Here is a 14,455-nt window from a genome sequence, read left to right on the forward strand (position 1 = left end):
GTTTATCCTCGACCGGTGTCGTACAGATTTGAACCCGATGAGGCTGTTGTGTTAACTGATTTCCGGCGGGCTTTAGTCTCACGTCACGCGAGGCTATCACAAACGCACATTTTATACTGTGGTTCATGGATGCGATGTGAGTTAGTATCTACTTACATAAATATAGCCAGCAAACGCATATAAAGTGTTTAAATTATAGTGATTCAGCGTGCAAACCATGTGACCATATGAATGCTTGGCAGATGCTCTCAATTGAGGTAACTTTAATACAGCGATAATCATAAATTCTGTTAAATAGTGAAAGTAGTTATTGCTGAAGCATATTTTTGGCATAATTAGAAAGTAACCTAGTGTTTTTTATCATAAATATTTTAATTAATGATCATTTAAAATAATTAACAGAGTTACCCATTACGTGTGGCAGCTCGCTGCTCGGAAGCAAGTGTCAAGTTCAGCGGCTTAGCGCATATGAAACGTTCATTGTTTATCACGTCGAGCTCTCTCGCGCTTCTAGTCAGCTGGTATACCTATAGGTCTACTACAGTTCAGGTGTTTGAGGTGTCGCTGCTGAGAGAGTAGCTAGGCACCTCACTCACTGCTTTGGCTGATGCGGCTGTGTGCGATATATGCGCGGGTGGGTTTGACAATCCAAAGTATCGAACCGAGTGTTTAGTTTAGATCTGGACTAGGTCCAGTGCGGTTTGGCTTTTTCCGCTGGCTTCGGCTTCTACAACCGCACACGGTTTACCGGTCGATCGACGTCTTCGAAAGTATAGGCACAGTTCTTATTAAATGAAGTAAAAGTGTTGTGAGTGTGGTTACCTGGTGGTGTCGCGCGGTTAAAGTAGCAACTGGTCTGGAAGAGTGTGGCGAGCAAATTGTAGTTCAAGAATACTAAACAACCTGTTACTGAACTGAAGCCGTTGCATTGTGAAGGACAAATCTAATTAGGCTCGTGGATAAGTCATAAAAAGTGAGTTATTTCTTGTTACTAGAAAATAAGACAAAATAAATGCAGGATTGTGGTAGATTTTGTTTCAGTTAGATTGTATGTACTTGTTTCAATAGTAATTATTTTACCTCAGGCTAACACTGCATTGCTATGCAGTCTGGTAGTTTTTCGTTCAAGTTACGTGTGCATGTCGCAACAGAGACATTTATTAGCTTTCTTGGATGCGAACGACGATAGTCATTCAACTGATTCCATAGCTTCGTTGGGTTATTTTAATCATTCCTGGTAGGTGATGCCATATGACATCACTGAGTATCTCAAATTTGATAGTAATATTTTCGGTTGAATATGATAAGGAAAACGATTGATTTTTGAATTGAACCTTAATTTGAATTGGTTATTGCGTTTATTTATCGCGCAATAAAAACTAATGAGATTTCGATTAAAAAAAACGCCTTTGTCATACATATCTCAAGAAACTTCTTACTCGACAGATATCAGTGTTCAGGACATAAGCGGGGCTCGGGCATTACCTCTTAGTCGCGATTATAATATCACTCAAATGGCATATTCAAACTGATAACCAAAACGCAAAACAAGAGATTTTCATTCAGACATTGTTGGGGTATAGAATTCATTATCTGATCCGTTATCGATAAGTCAGCAAGTAAAATTAACCTAAAATACTAGTCACATTAATGAACTGAGTTATCTTAGTTACTACTTTGTACCAGAAAATTTGAAATTGGGGAACCGAATGTTCCCCGTGAAGAATCCAGTGGACTGCACTTTTTTCAGAATCTCCAGCGTTCCACATGGCAACAATGTAAGATCGATGATGTCTACCCTGTTAACAATTTGATTTTTATTACAGTCTTATTGTGGTTTTTCACAGACGTTGTCAAAACGTTGTTTTTCTTGAGTGTTTATATTTCACTACACCGTGTTAGGCTAGACCATAACTACAGTAGACCTGGTTTGTGATTTGTGTGTTATTTTGGTTACGTTTAGGTTGTATTTAGGTCATATTCTCAAGTAGCCATGTTGGTTTTATTACACTATATTACAGCTTTGCAGACCAAAATTGGTAATAAAAACTGCAATTAAAATGCAATAAAGCATAAATTGTTACTTGAGCTGTCATGTAGTCATTAGGCGAAGGCAACTACAGCTTGGATTCAACCTAACGATAGCTACTCCACGGTTTTAATACATCAAAACGAAAACGATTGGCCCGGCCTGTTTTCGTTGTAAAAATTTAGTCTTTTAAACCTCACAATTAGTCAGCAATATGGACAGCATAGCTTCCTTCACTTTATCAGCATTTGTGGTTCGAGAAGCGCGTTCCTCACAATTGTATGGAAGAATTGTGCTATTTTCTTCCTCTTTAGTTAGTAAGCATCAAAATTGTAGCAACAGTGTTTTAATACACCAATCAGCAGCTTGTTGAAAGCTTGTATTTTGGTAAATTATTAATGAAAAGGTCGTCAGAGTCACTGCACTGCAGCAAGTAACAACTTCCCTCTTCATTTCCCTTCTTCCGCTTCCCCTTTCGGAGGGAATCTAATCACAAACGTGCGCGAGGTGGTCGACGGGTGGAAGCAGTTCTTTGATGATCATCTCAACGATAATATAACAGACGAAACGGAAACTAAACTTGAAGTGCCTTTAAACGATAACAGTGTGCCGGCTCCCGATCTCGAAGAAATCCAACGAGAAATCGGTCAGCTGAGGCATAATAAAGCCGCCGGAGAGGACCGACTTCCGGCAGAACTCTACAGAAATGACCAAGAACTGCTAGCAACGGCACTTCACTGGATAATTTCAAGGATTTGGGAGGAGGAGAAACTACCGGAGGAGTGGTTGGAAGGTGTGATTTATCCCATCTATAAAAATTACAACATTACGCTGGTCAACGCCGCCTGGAAAATGCTCTCCCAGATTTTGTTACGTCGTCTATCCCCAATAGCAAGAGAATTCGTAAGCCAGTATCAGTGGCCGTGCTACTAAGGATCAAATTTTTACTCCCCGACGAATCCTCCAGAAATGTCGGGAGTACAACGTGCCTACGCAACATATTTTCGAGGATTTCGGGGCAGCATACGATACAGTTGAACACGAATAGCTATGGCAGATAATGCACGAGTACGGTTTTTCGGACAAACTAACGCGGCTGATCAAAGCTACTCTAGAGTGAGTGATGTGCTACGTACGCTTTTCGGGGGCACTGTCGGGTCTTTCGAATCGCGCAGAGGGCTGCGACAAGGGGATGGGCTGTTCTGAATGTTATTCAATATCGCTATTGAAGGTGTGATCCGGCGAATGAGCATCTAAACGAGAGGAACGATCTTCAGCAAGAGTAGCCAACTCGTAGTTTTCAAAGACGACCTCAATCTACGCCAGACTAAAAACGGAGGCTAGGAGGATTGGGTTACAAATCAATGCGTTATAACCAAATATATGGTAGGAAAATACTCCAGAAAAAACGTTTGCCTCCCACGGATAATGATTATTGGCGGCGATGAGTTCGTATATTTGGGATCTCTGGTCACCGCCGGCAATAATACAATAATAGTAATACGTTGCAATTGGAACGACAGCAGTTATACAAGTTGCTGGATTTCTGAAAGGGGGAATAGGGTGGCCATTAACAAAGAGAAGGTTCAAAAATGGTTTTTTGTCGATTTATAGGGATTACCGGGAAGAAGTCAGATTTACACGTGACTCGGGGATTACATGAGGGAAACTGACAAAGAGAGTAGACACATTAAAATGAAAAAAAGGTTTGGTTTATTGCACTATGAGAATTTTCTTTACAATAACAGATGTACAAGTGACTGAGAGGCAAAGGGGCCCCGAGTAAAATCGGGTAATCAGCTAGCTTTAGAATATAATTCAACTAATCAGATTATAGTGGGAGGGGATGCGTAAACCAAACCGCTTGTAGGTAGACCATATTAGCTAACCAAGTGAAAACACTCATTCAGCAGAAAAACACTTCAATCACATCCGCTACAAAAAACACAAATATTTTTCTGCCTTCAGCAACGCATGGCGGTAAAACATTTTCCACATCAACAAGGCGAAAGTGTTTTATTAGCAGTGTTCTTTATCCGTCACTGAATGTGGGTACCTACCCGTCAAGTTGAACCGCCTCTCGATTGCGAATTTATCTATACGCTAGACGCCACTAACCTACCTAATTGTTAAATAAATTGGCTTTCTTCTTTTTCACCGCAATTGTGGCGTTGTTGTGTGTGCCGTGTTCAATTCAGTTGGAGTGGCCGTTTTAGTGTCATTACTTGGAACTGAATGATTACCAAAGTAATTAAGTGGCATTTTTTCGATGCAATCGAACTACATCCACTTACTATTGATCTATACTGTGTGAGGATTTTAGATATTTGGTCAAACGATTTTTTGACGATTTTTTTGGTTAAACGATAAACGAGTTATCGAATTATATTATTTATAAATTGCTGGTACCCCCGGTCGGAAAGTTTTTCGTCGAAATCACGTAACTAGCGTAATAAGAGGATTATAAAATATATTTTTCTTTTTTTTCAAGAAAATTTTATTCTTTAGATACTTGCGTTGTCGTATTGCAAATAACTTTTCTAGATTTTACGGTTGGGCACTCGCATTCTGTTCAAAAGTTCGCGAGTAAAATGTGTTCTGTGTCATTATATGAAATAGTATAGTATAGCAAAAAGCAAAGCAACTATTTTAGAAAGCATTTTTTAAATATTTTTTTATAGCTGTAACGAATAAACAACATTCCGTCTTTCGGGTGCTATTTTGCAAGCATTCAAAAAATACAACTCGCACAATAAACAACGTGTCAATCCACTTGTTTCAAGTGCCGCCCACCTACACACATACAGAAGCACACTTTGCACTCGGTTGCTTATCGCATGAGCGCTGCTGCAGTATCCCTTATTAATCTAGAACTGGTTTTCAAGCCTGCCATATAGTAGCCAAAAGGCTACTCTCTCAACTTAGTATCTGCATGCCTGAATTAGCAACCAATGTCCGTGCCGCGCGTCTGGTTGACTGGGGTTTGGCATCAAGTATGCAGACGATCCAGTTTGAGTATTAAATTATAAATATACATCACTTAGCTGCTGGAATGGAATCCTGATCTTATTTACTTATTTATTTTTTGCTCATGGCACTTCAATCGCCAAGTAGTAGGTATGTAGAGCTAGAGACAGATGATAAAATGTAATCATTTCGACATATTGTTGCAATCTGCGACTATCTGTCTAATTGTGTCGCACACCGTTTCAGCTTAATTTAGGCGTCGATTGCCACGTTGTTCGCAGCAGCAGCAGCAGCAGTGACTTCCTTGTCTGGCAAACGAGGCTGTAGTCTGTGTAAATGATGCCATTTAAAACAATTTAAACCAGTATGATAAGACAGGATGCATCGCACGCGCAAAATTGACGGCCGAGGTCAAAGATATAAGACGTTGTGTGAACTTTTGATAAGAGCGTGAGCGACAAAGAAACATTAGCTATTTTCAGATTTTTGCACTTTTAATATATGTAAAAACGAATCCAATGACAATAACTCGAAGACTGCGGAACTGATTATCGTGAATGTTTGCGGAAAGTCCAAGCTTGAAATAAAGATGGCGTCAATGAAATTCCATCGGAATTTAGATTCTTGTTCAACTAATAAGATACACTCGGTTCGGTTTTCGACGATAATCGTTCCCTCAGTTTTCCAATCCAAGCTTCTGAGTTTATTGATACCGTCTAAAATGCCAATACACTTCACACAATTCACAAAGCCAACGGATTATCGATAAGCGTTTTTCGATTAAATTCGCTACGGAGCGGAAACCTCTTGTGGACGAACGGCTTACCTATATATAGCCAGTCGTAAGGTTTATTCATTCGAATGTACGTGTATATGTAGCCTAAGCTCCGCTCCCCTACGGCCCCTCTTAGGAGAGCTATAGCCTCCCTAATAGAAAAATTGAATCTAGTTTTTTAAACTAATATAAAAGTATAGTTGGTAAACAAGAAATAAAAAAAATTGAGTGCAATTTTCATTTGCATCACTTTTATACGATTTCTTATCATTAATATGCATTTTGCAGAGTAAGTAGTAATAACTACAAGAATAACTGTCAGTAAAGTAAACGGTGACATAACTAAGACTCTTGCATAAATTTTAATTTCGAGTGTATTTCGTGCAAAGTATATCCTTAACATTTATCTTAAATTAGTGCAATTCAAATTTTCCTCCCTTTAATTACCAGTCGCAGTCGTTGTTGAAAAGCGTTATAGATGGCACGCAAGATATCTCAAATCTTCTCCAAACGTTGCTTGGAAGTATCCATAGTCAATCTGTGGTGCTCCTAAGTTTGCCTGGCATCTAACCCCATGCATAGAAGTCTAGAGGAATCAAATTAGACGAAGAGACAGGCAACTCTTTCCAAGAAATAAAGACCGGAAAACGTAGTTGTGTAGCTTTCGCCTGGTGAGACGATGCAGAATCGTGTTGAAAACAGTATGGTACATTCTTGTAGTGTTTTTGACGATGGGAAACAAATGGTTCGTCAAAACTCTAACGATGTAATATTTAGTCGTTTCCGTCGAATTCGTCTCTTACTCGTTTGATGGCTTCCGGTGTCCTCACAGTGCGTTTACGGCCACGTTTGTGGAATATTTTTCAAGAACCTTTTGTTTATTCCGAGTGGCTTCAGTTTCTTTAAAATATCATACGGTCGACAACAGACTAATCACAAGTTCCCTTTCGCAGTGATCATTGTGATGGATCAAAGCTATCGATTAGCTTTGCTACTGGCTTCGTTGTAGCATGAACTAATGACGCGATTTCTATCCAAATCGGGATCTATACTTGAGGAATGTTCAATTTATAAAGTGAACACTTACTTTTCAATGGTTCAAAGTTAATTCTTAACGAAAAATTATGAAATCTATTTTAGTGTGTATAGGAAATGCTCATTTTGGCAACCATTTTGGATTAATGTCAAAATAAGCGCAAATTTCAAAAGCATGGGTTGGATTGGCAGGCAAAAGCAAAACCATTTTGCACAAAATGGTGCTCCGAGAAGCTAATGTTGCGTGAATTAGTGAAAATCGCAAAGTGTTCAAAATCGTTATGAAGTATGGAAAAACTTTTCCAGGATTTACCCAAAACCCGACGCAAGTAGGGACCAGTGGATCGGAATCAGGAGCTTACAGTAGTTCAGCTTTCAAGGTGACGGTCGTCAGAGTCCAGGTGCATTTTTTAGTGATTTCAGTACTTTCGTTACGAGAACAAAGATGCTAGTAGTAGGTAATAAACTGTTATGAACAATTATGAAATGTAGATCCGACAGTAATTCTATCACATAAAATGCTGTTTACGGCGAATTCACTGATAATAAAGTGAATTTCATAAGTATATTTTCGACAATCTACGACCGTCAATTTAATAGCGAAAGTTATTGATCAATTTCATGCTCAACGTAAATATGGCATCACTTCACATATACACCCGTTTCCTTGGTAACGTACAACAACGACGGTCGCGGATTGGGAATTGCAATCGAAACGAAGTATAGTTTTTCATGTCAATTCAAGTAAACAGTTTGGGCAAAATCATTATAATATCTTACCAAATAACTGTACCGATGGTAAATTAAAGTTTTCTGTGCCTCAAGTTAAGTTTCGCGAGTGATGTGACGACTGGAACGGCCGAAAAAAAATTAATGAAAAATCGACGGCGAAAAAGTGAAAATATAGTGATGAATTTTGAACTTAAAATGAACTACAAAAGTTGAATTTGTTCAAAACTGTCAAAACCCATCAAACTGCCCAGAACCGCGGTCCACTGAAAGGTACCGGACTGTAATCAAAAGGCATCTCAACAAAGATGGTAGAGAAGTCAACTCCGTTGAATGTTTGAATAAATGTGATCTACAACAGTGCGAAATCACAGACAAACGGACATAACACTCGTTTTTCATTGTTCGTACCGATTAAACTGTCATTCAAATTTGGGCTTAGTTGGGAATGTCTCCGTATCTGTCAAAGTGGCGCTTTTTAACGAAAGGAGGGGAATGCCCCATAAAAAATACTTGCTAGTTCGAGGGATACTCCTGTTGCTATTTGTTATTTGGGAATGTCGATTATAACGGGTGGCAACTAAAATTTTGGAATTTTTTCGCGGCCCTTATGCTCTACAACAAACGAGCTCAGAGAGAAATGAGAGTATGTATGTGTTATCTCTCTCTCTCTCCTCTTTTTGTTAGTATTTTTTGTTTTGTTTATGCTTGCCCAGTTTTGCTATAAATGGCATCGAAACAAGAAGCATTTCGGGAGTGCGTTGTATACTTCTACGAACTGCAACAGAAATCTCGGCAAAAAGTACACGGTACAACATTTAAAAAGCAAATATGTTGCGGCTTCGACTGTTTACCATATCCTAAGATGCCCAAAAACTATTCGCAAGCAAGGTAGTGGAAGATCAGCCAAAATTATGGACGCAGAAAGACATCGTTCTCTTTCCCGTTTCTTCAACAACAATCCCGCTAGTTTGACTATCGATTAAGATGCACCAGACGAATGTTTGAAGATAATTTGGATCCCGTTTCTACAAAAACATCATGTAGATGATATTTTTTTTTTGAAACGATGATTCTACAATTGATGAAGGGACAGTAAGGGAAAGTAATGAAGAAGGATTTTTTGCGGGAATGAAGGGGAAGGGTGGAAAGGAAGGGGGGGGGGTGATAGGTAGCTATGCTTAACAAGTTGTCGTTGTGACTCCTATCTTTTGTCCAATGCTGGAAGGTGCATGGGTCGAACCAAGCTGTAATCAGAGATTATAACCGGATTTAAACCCACAACACCTGCCAAGGCGTGTCGCGCACTGGTACCCGTGTACCTTTGAACCACAGAGGCGCTGGACAAAAGAAGTCTGCACAACCCCCCTTATTAACCATAGCGACATGGGTTGGTCTATTTTTAGACACAAATTGTGCCTCTTCTTCCACCTACTGTAGAAACCATCGACCGAGAAGTTTTAATCTAACGTGTTTTTACTTTCAGGACGACGACACTATGCAGGCCCTTACGACTTGCAAGGTACTGCGTGTGACGCTGTTCGTCCGAAAGCGTGTTAGTCCGCGTTTCTCAGCGCGGTTCTTCGGAGAAAGGCTCCGTTCCTATGACAATTGACCAAACTCGTGACTTTAGTCATGAATATTAATATTAATATAATATATGCCTGACCGCATTTCAAGGTCATGACTAAAGTCACGAGTTTGGTCAATTATCATGTAGATGGACAATATGTCTTTTGACCGGATAGAGCATCATCGCATTGCGCCAAAAAAGCACAAAAAAGCACAATTGCTGAATACCCATTCGATCCCATTTTTACACGATCTGTCTCAGTGCACCCAATCGAACATTTCTTCGGGATTTTGAGTTCCTTGGTGTACAAAAATAACTGGAGAGCCACGAGTTGCAAACAGTTGATTGGTAGAATCAAGAGAGGCATTCGCAAAGTTGACATGATGGCCATACAACGCTCCTGTTTCGACGTCAAACGAAAGCTTCGCCGAACAGCCGATTACGGACCGTTTTCAAAAGCACACTATTTTTGTTTTCAACAATGGATAATGTATCTTTGATTTCGGTAAATCAGATCTTCTTCATGTATCTTTGTCTTTTTTGACAGCTCGAGAAAAGAAATCCAAAATTTTAGTTGCCACCCGTTAGACGGTCAGATGGTATTAGTGTTCATTCAAAATGTGTGGTACGATAATTTTTGTTGATTTTTCTTCGAAGTGTTATGTCTGTTTGTCTGTGGTGAAATGTTCTAGTGAACGTTGTGCAACACCTCATGAAGGGCATCGTCAGAGAAGTTAGAGTATTCTTGAGAAATAATCAGTAAATCTTGTATTTTATTTGATTCTATCATAACGTACAATCTATTTAATACAACCCAAACTTATGAATTTGTTCAAAAATAAACAGTTTTCTACTAAAAATAGCTGTTCATTTAATAAAATGAATGTCCTTCGATGAAAATCTTAGAGAATCGATGCTGTAAAACCACCAAAATTGGTGTTTTTTGCACATCTGAATATATGAAATTCAATGCATGAAATTTTCTAGTGTTTTCTAAAGCTTACCACTAATTTTGAATTACAATAGTTTTATAAAACCCCAGATAACGAGATATAAGATTAGCTAATAATGAATATTTTATTTATCGTGGGAAAAACAAGCTGTTTGTCATGAAAGAATCAATACAGCCAGCACTTTGCTCAGCAAATGACTGCTAATTTACACAGTAGGTAATTGTTGAAAAGTCGCTAATATAAGCGGTAAACATAAAATGGAAACAAACCATTAGAGATGGTAGTCAACAACAAAACACGACACTCTTAGGTTGAAGATTCGACATAATCCTAAAGGTGCTAATCTTCGTACAAAAGCCAACAGGTGTTGGGCCAACGGAATAAGGTAGCCTGACACGTGCATGTAGGCTACAACTGCACTTCAGGTGCATAATGTGTGTTAATATTTACTTAAAATAAACTTTTAACACTATGAAGCAATACAATTTGTTGCTGGTATTTCAACACTTTTGACGGTCTTAGACCCTTAGCACTGTTCCTATCAAGCGATTACTATTTCCAGTTCGCGTGTCGCTGCACTACATGTTAATAATAATCATTTATGACAATAGTTTTATATCTGGCAGTAAATAAAATATACATTACTGAGTGCCGCTAATATTTGCCGAACATGCGTGTCAAGATTTACGACAGCTCAATGAGCAAATTTAAACTCTTCCTTATCGGTTACAATATCCATCATTGATAAGACATATTTATTACACGATTCGCGCAATAAGCTAAACCACCGCATCGAATACAAGTGACAGAGTGGACATTATGACTTTTTTCAGTATCGACTCGTTTCGAAAAAAGATTAGACTTTCATTAACAGAACAATTGGTACCCCGCTATAATTAACATTACTTCGAGCTTAAAGATAAATCATTTACAAGCACTGCGAACGAACCTGAATTACTGACAAGCTAATCTGCGCACGAGGCTCACTGCAGGCCCCTGTGTGATGTTCCGCGCGATAACGCGGACGACGATTCGGTACGGCTCGCAGTCCCAGCCGGTGCAATCCACAATCGGCTGTACAATACCGGGCGGGCCCGGCCAGCGGCGTTATGCGTTGTTCAGAGTGTGCGGTTTGAGATAAAATTAAACGGCGATTTCTACCGGCAATGGCAATAAAGTTTAGTTTGGCCGTTGTCATACTACACAAGTGTCTTTTTCACACGGGTTTGGGACCTAATGCGTAGAATTGTAGTAATTATTTATATGATTTTTGTAAATATCGCACAAAAAAATCTTAGTATTTACCAACCGTCAGCAAGTGCCGAACAGTAACTAGCACTTGACAATTTTTTTATAGATCCAAAACAGTCCGCATTGTGTGGACCAATTTATTCGGACGAAATGAAATTTTACCTAGTATAAACAGCGTTAGTCTCGTGATATGAGTTTAATGCTATTCTCGCTAGGTAGAATTCCACTCCGTCTGTACCTATATTATTAACATCAAACGATTTTATTTCTTTTAATTTAGCGAATTTTTGCTTCAAATAATGATAATGAAACGTTATGATGGTTTAAAATACATTGCGATAGCTTTCAACTGGGATGTACGCAGTATTTTCTATTTTTATTCGAAATTACAGATATGCGTATTTCTTTATTTATTTATATTATTCAAGTTTAAAATTTTAATAAAATTTATAGACTAACTTATAATGATGACAGGTATTAAGTAGTTTTAGCTTTTACAATCGATGAATGGGACGGTAGAAGAAACAAACGAAACAAAACTATTGATAGTATCTTAAGGGAGACAAGATGTAAACAGAAAAAAGCAAAAAATTTGGCAACGGAAGATCATTGAAGCAACGCTTATTAAGTTTGTATAATGATCCACCCCAACTTGGGTAAAGAGGAACGTGATGCAAATTACAAACTAATTCTGTCCTGAACAAACAACGCGAGAGATTCTCAAAAAAGATGTTAATTTGTGTGTTTCAATGTTATAGATTGCCTAACAAAATTTGGTCACCATGTTAGTATTAATTTACAATGATCCATGAATATTCTACTCTTCAAAAAACGATTATTTCGATTATCTAAATTTAATATTCAAATTTCGACTAGGATGTGTCATTTTCTTGCCGCTGTTATCAATTATAGTAGGGGGTAACGGTGACTACTTCTTTGTATCAGGTAACGCAAACGTCACCCGATGATGGCTGCACCGAACAATGCTATCTGATGGCCGTCATTTTCGACTTCCTGGACAAAAAAGATCGCTTTGTCTTTGTCATTGCGAACTTTATTAAATGCGAACAATCGTACCCAATTATCAATGGCACTTAAAGCAAATCGATTTAATCCACCTAGCAGCAAAGGTAGCTTTTGTTATACTGTCAAAATACTGAAGCTTTTGAGCCCCATTGATATTGATAGGAGCTGATTTTCATTTTATGAATAAAACCAAAAACTATCGAAAAGTAATCGGTCCAGTCAACACTAAAAATCGTTGCCCAAAAAGGAAACGCATTTAGACAAGCATCTGGTCGGCTACAGACAAATAGACGCAACTCAAATAGTCAATTTTTGATCAAAAACATGTTTACAAATATGGCCGCATGGTGTCGGTTCGGTATTGATCCTTTTGATTTATAGTCTCTCCTCAGTACAGTAACGTTTTTTATCATGATTACTTTTGCTTAAAGCTTAAAGTTCTTCCGGACCTTAAGGGGATTACCCGGCCAGTTTCGGTTCCGATCCAATAAGAAATCCTACTTTCAGATTGTGTTCCGACTCTCGGTGAGTCGGTGAACACCGTGCTGAGAACCTAAAGTATTTTTCACCCACTTTTTCTCATGCCAAACATCATAGCAACACCACAGACTCTACACTGCAACTTATCTCGTTCGGAACTTGATCTTGTTTACCATCGTCGCTCTAGCGAAGGAAGATTCACGTACGCGTTTGTACATGATGATTTCTTCAAGTGAGAATTCCTTACAGCAAATGACCAGGCGAAAAAATAATGTCGATAGTCACGTTCCTGTATATCGTGTGCAAATTATCGTTGAGTAATAAAATAAGCAATCCATAAAAATCACATTCGTTCAAATTGCCAAATCATGAGAATTGAAAAAAAAATTATCACCTGTATCATGTAAACAGATCCCGTAGTGCATGTTTATAAATTCTCGCTGTATACGATTACGTTTTTAAAGGACGATAATGCACGCCGCAGCAGCTGACTGATGACATCCCGCGCTTCCATACCAGAACAGTCCGCCAGTAAAACCCGAAGATTTATAAGAGGGATTTCATGAGCAAAAATCGGTTGCACAGACATCGCCTCGCCAGAGAAGTCGCTGACTTCTTGTATAGTATAGGATAGACACACGACCCAGTGTCGCAATGCTCTACTTATCAATCTTTCTGCAGACCGAAACAATCTGACTGCAAATACATATAATTACCCACCATAAAACTGATTAAATTTGTTACCGGTTATACCTAGCGAAGCGAAGAAAGCATGTAATCTGTGACATCACGCTAGTTCTATGTAGCGAGTTCCGAGAATTCAACTAGATAATTCATCTGGTAATAAAATTATTAAATCTCGACTAGTACTATATGTCTTCGCATTTTGTTTATATTCCTGCACGATAAATATTGCAAGACAGTTCGAATTGAATAGGCAATCGTCTGCCAGAACAGTGATAATTCGTCGAACGCGATAAGACACCGTCATCGGTGCATGGCACGAAAAGCCACGAAAAGTAACATTCCAGTAATTTGATTGCAGATAGATTGGTCAATTGGTAATGTAATAGCTTTGATTTATTCGTTTTGATTCACACCCCAGTGAGTACGATTTACGTTACCCATATCGTAGTATAATAGTAAGCGGTTCGTGTTGTAATGTTTCTTCTTCCTCTGTTCAACAAACTTCGTCTTTTGCAAATAGATATGCATTATTGTCTTATGCAAAGTTGAGTTCCCATTCCCGCAGTAATTATGCTGGCTTTATATGTTTCACTTCGTTGACTGGACGAAGGTATTAAAATGTTCATTATGAGTTTGAGAATTGATGGATTTTTCAGTACCCGTATTGAGCAGGCATGGTCTTCGCTGACAAAATTGATTATCAAAAGGGCCGAAATCGAATGTTTGTTTGGTGTTTGGTAATATGTGTTATGGATGCATTTGAATTAATTTGGTTACTGGTTACTTATTAATTTGGTCATATACCGGGTCTGGGACAGACAATTTTAATTTATTATTTTATCACATATCACAGTAGCGTTGATCTATTGTGATATCGCCCGGCTGTTTTCTGTATAACCCGCACTGCATTTATTTTTGCTATAATCGCTATTGAATGAGCGACATGCTTA

The 14,455-nt window shown here is 38.5% G+C and overlaps 1 protein-coding gene across 1 annotated transcript in view; it reads left to right on the top strand.

Moving 5' to 3' along the window:
- Nucleotides 1-690: 690 nt before the first annotated feature.
- The window catches only part of LOC128734946 (cationic amino acid transporter 3), a 32,525-nt gene continuing 18,760 nt past the window's right edge, over nt 691-14,455 (top strand). The window contains exon 1 of the mRNA XM_053829363.1: nt 691-973. The gene's annotated coding sequence lies outside the window, so the exon portion shown is untranslated. The remainder of the gene's footprint in view (nt 974-14,455) is intronic.

The sequence above is a fragment of the Sabethes cyaneus genome, chromosome 2, assembly GCF_943734655.1.
Source record: "Sabethes cyaneus chromosome 2, idSabCyanKW18_F2, whole genome shotgun sequence".
NCBI classification, from domain to species: Eukaryota; Metazoa; Arthropoda; class Insecta; order Diptera; family Culicidae; genus Sabethes; species Sabethes cyaneus.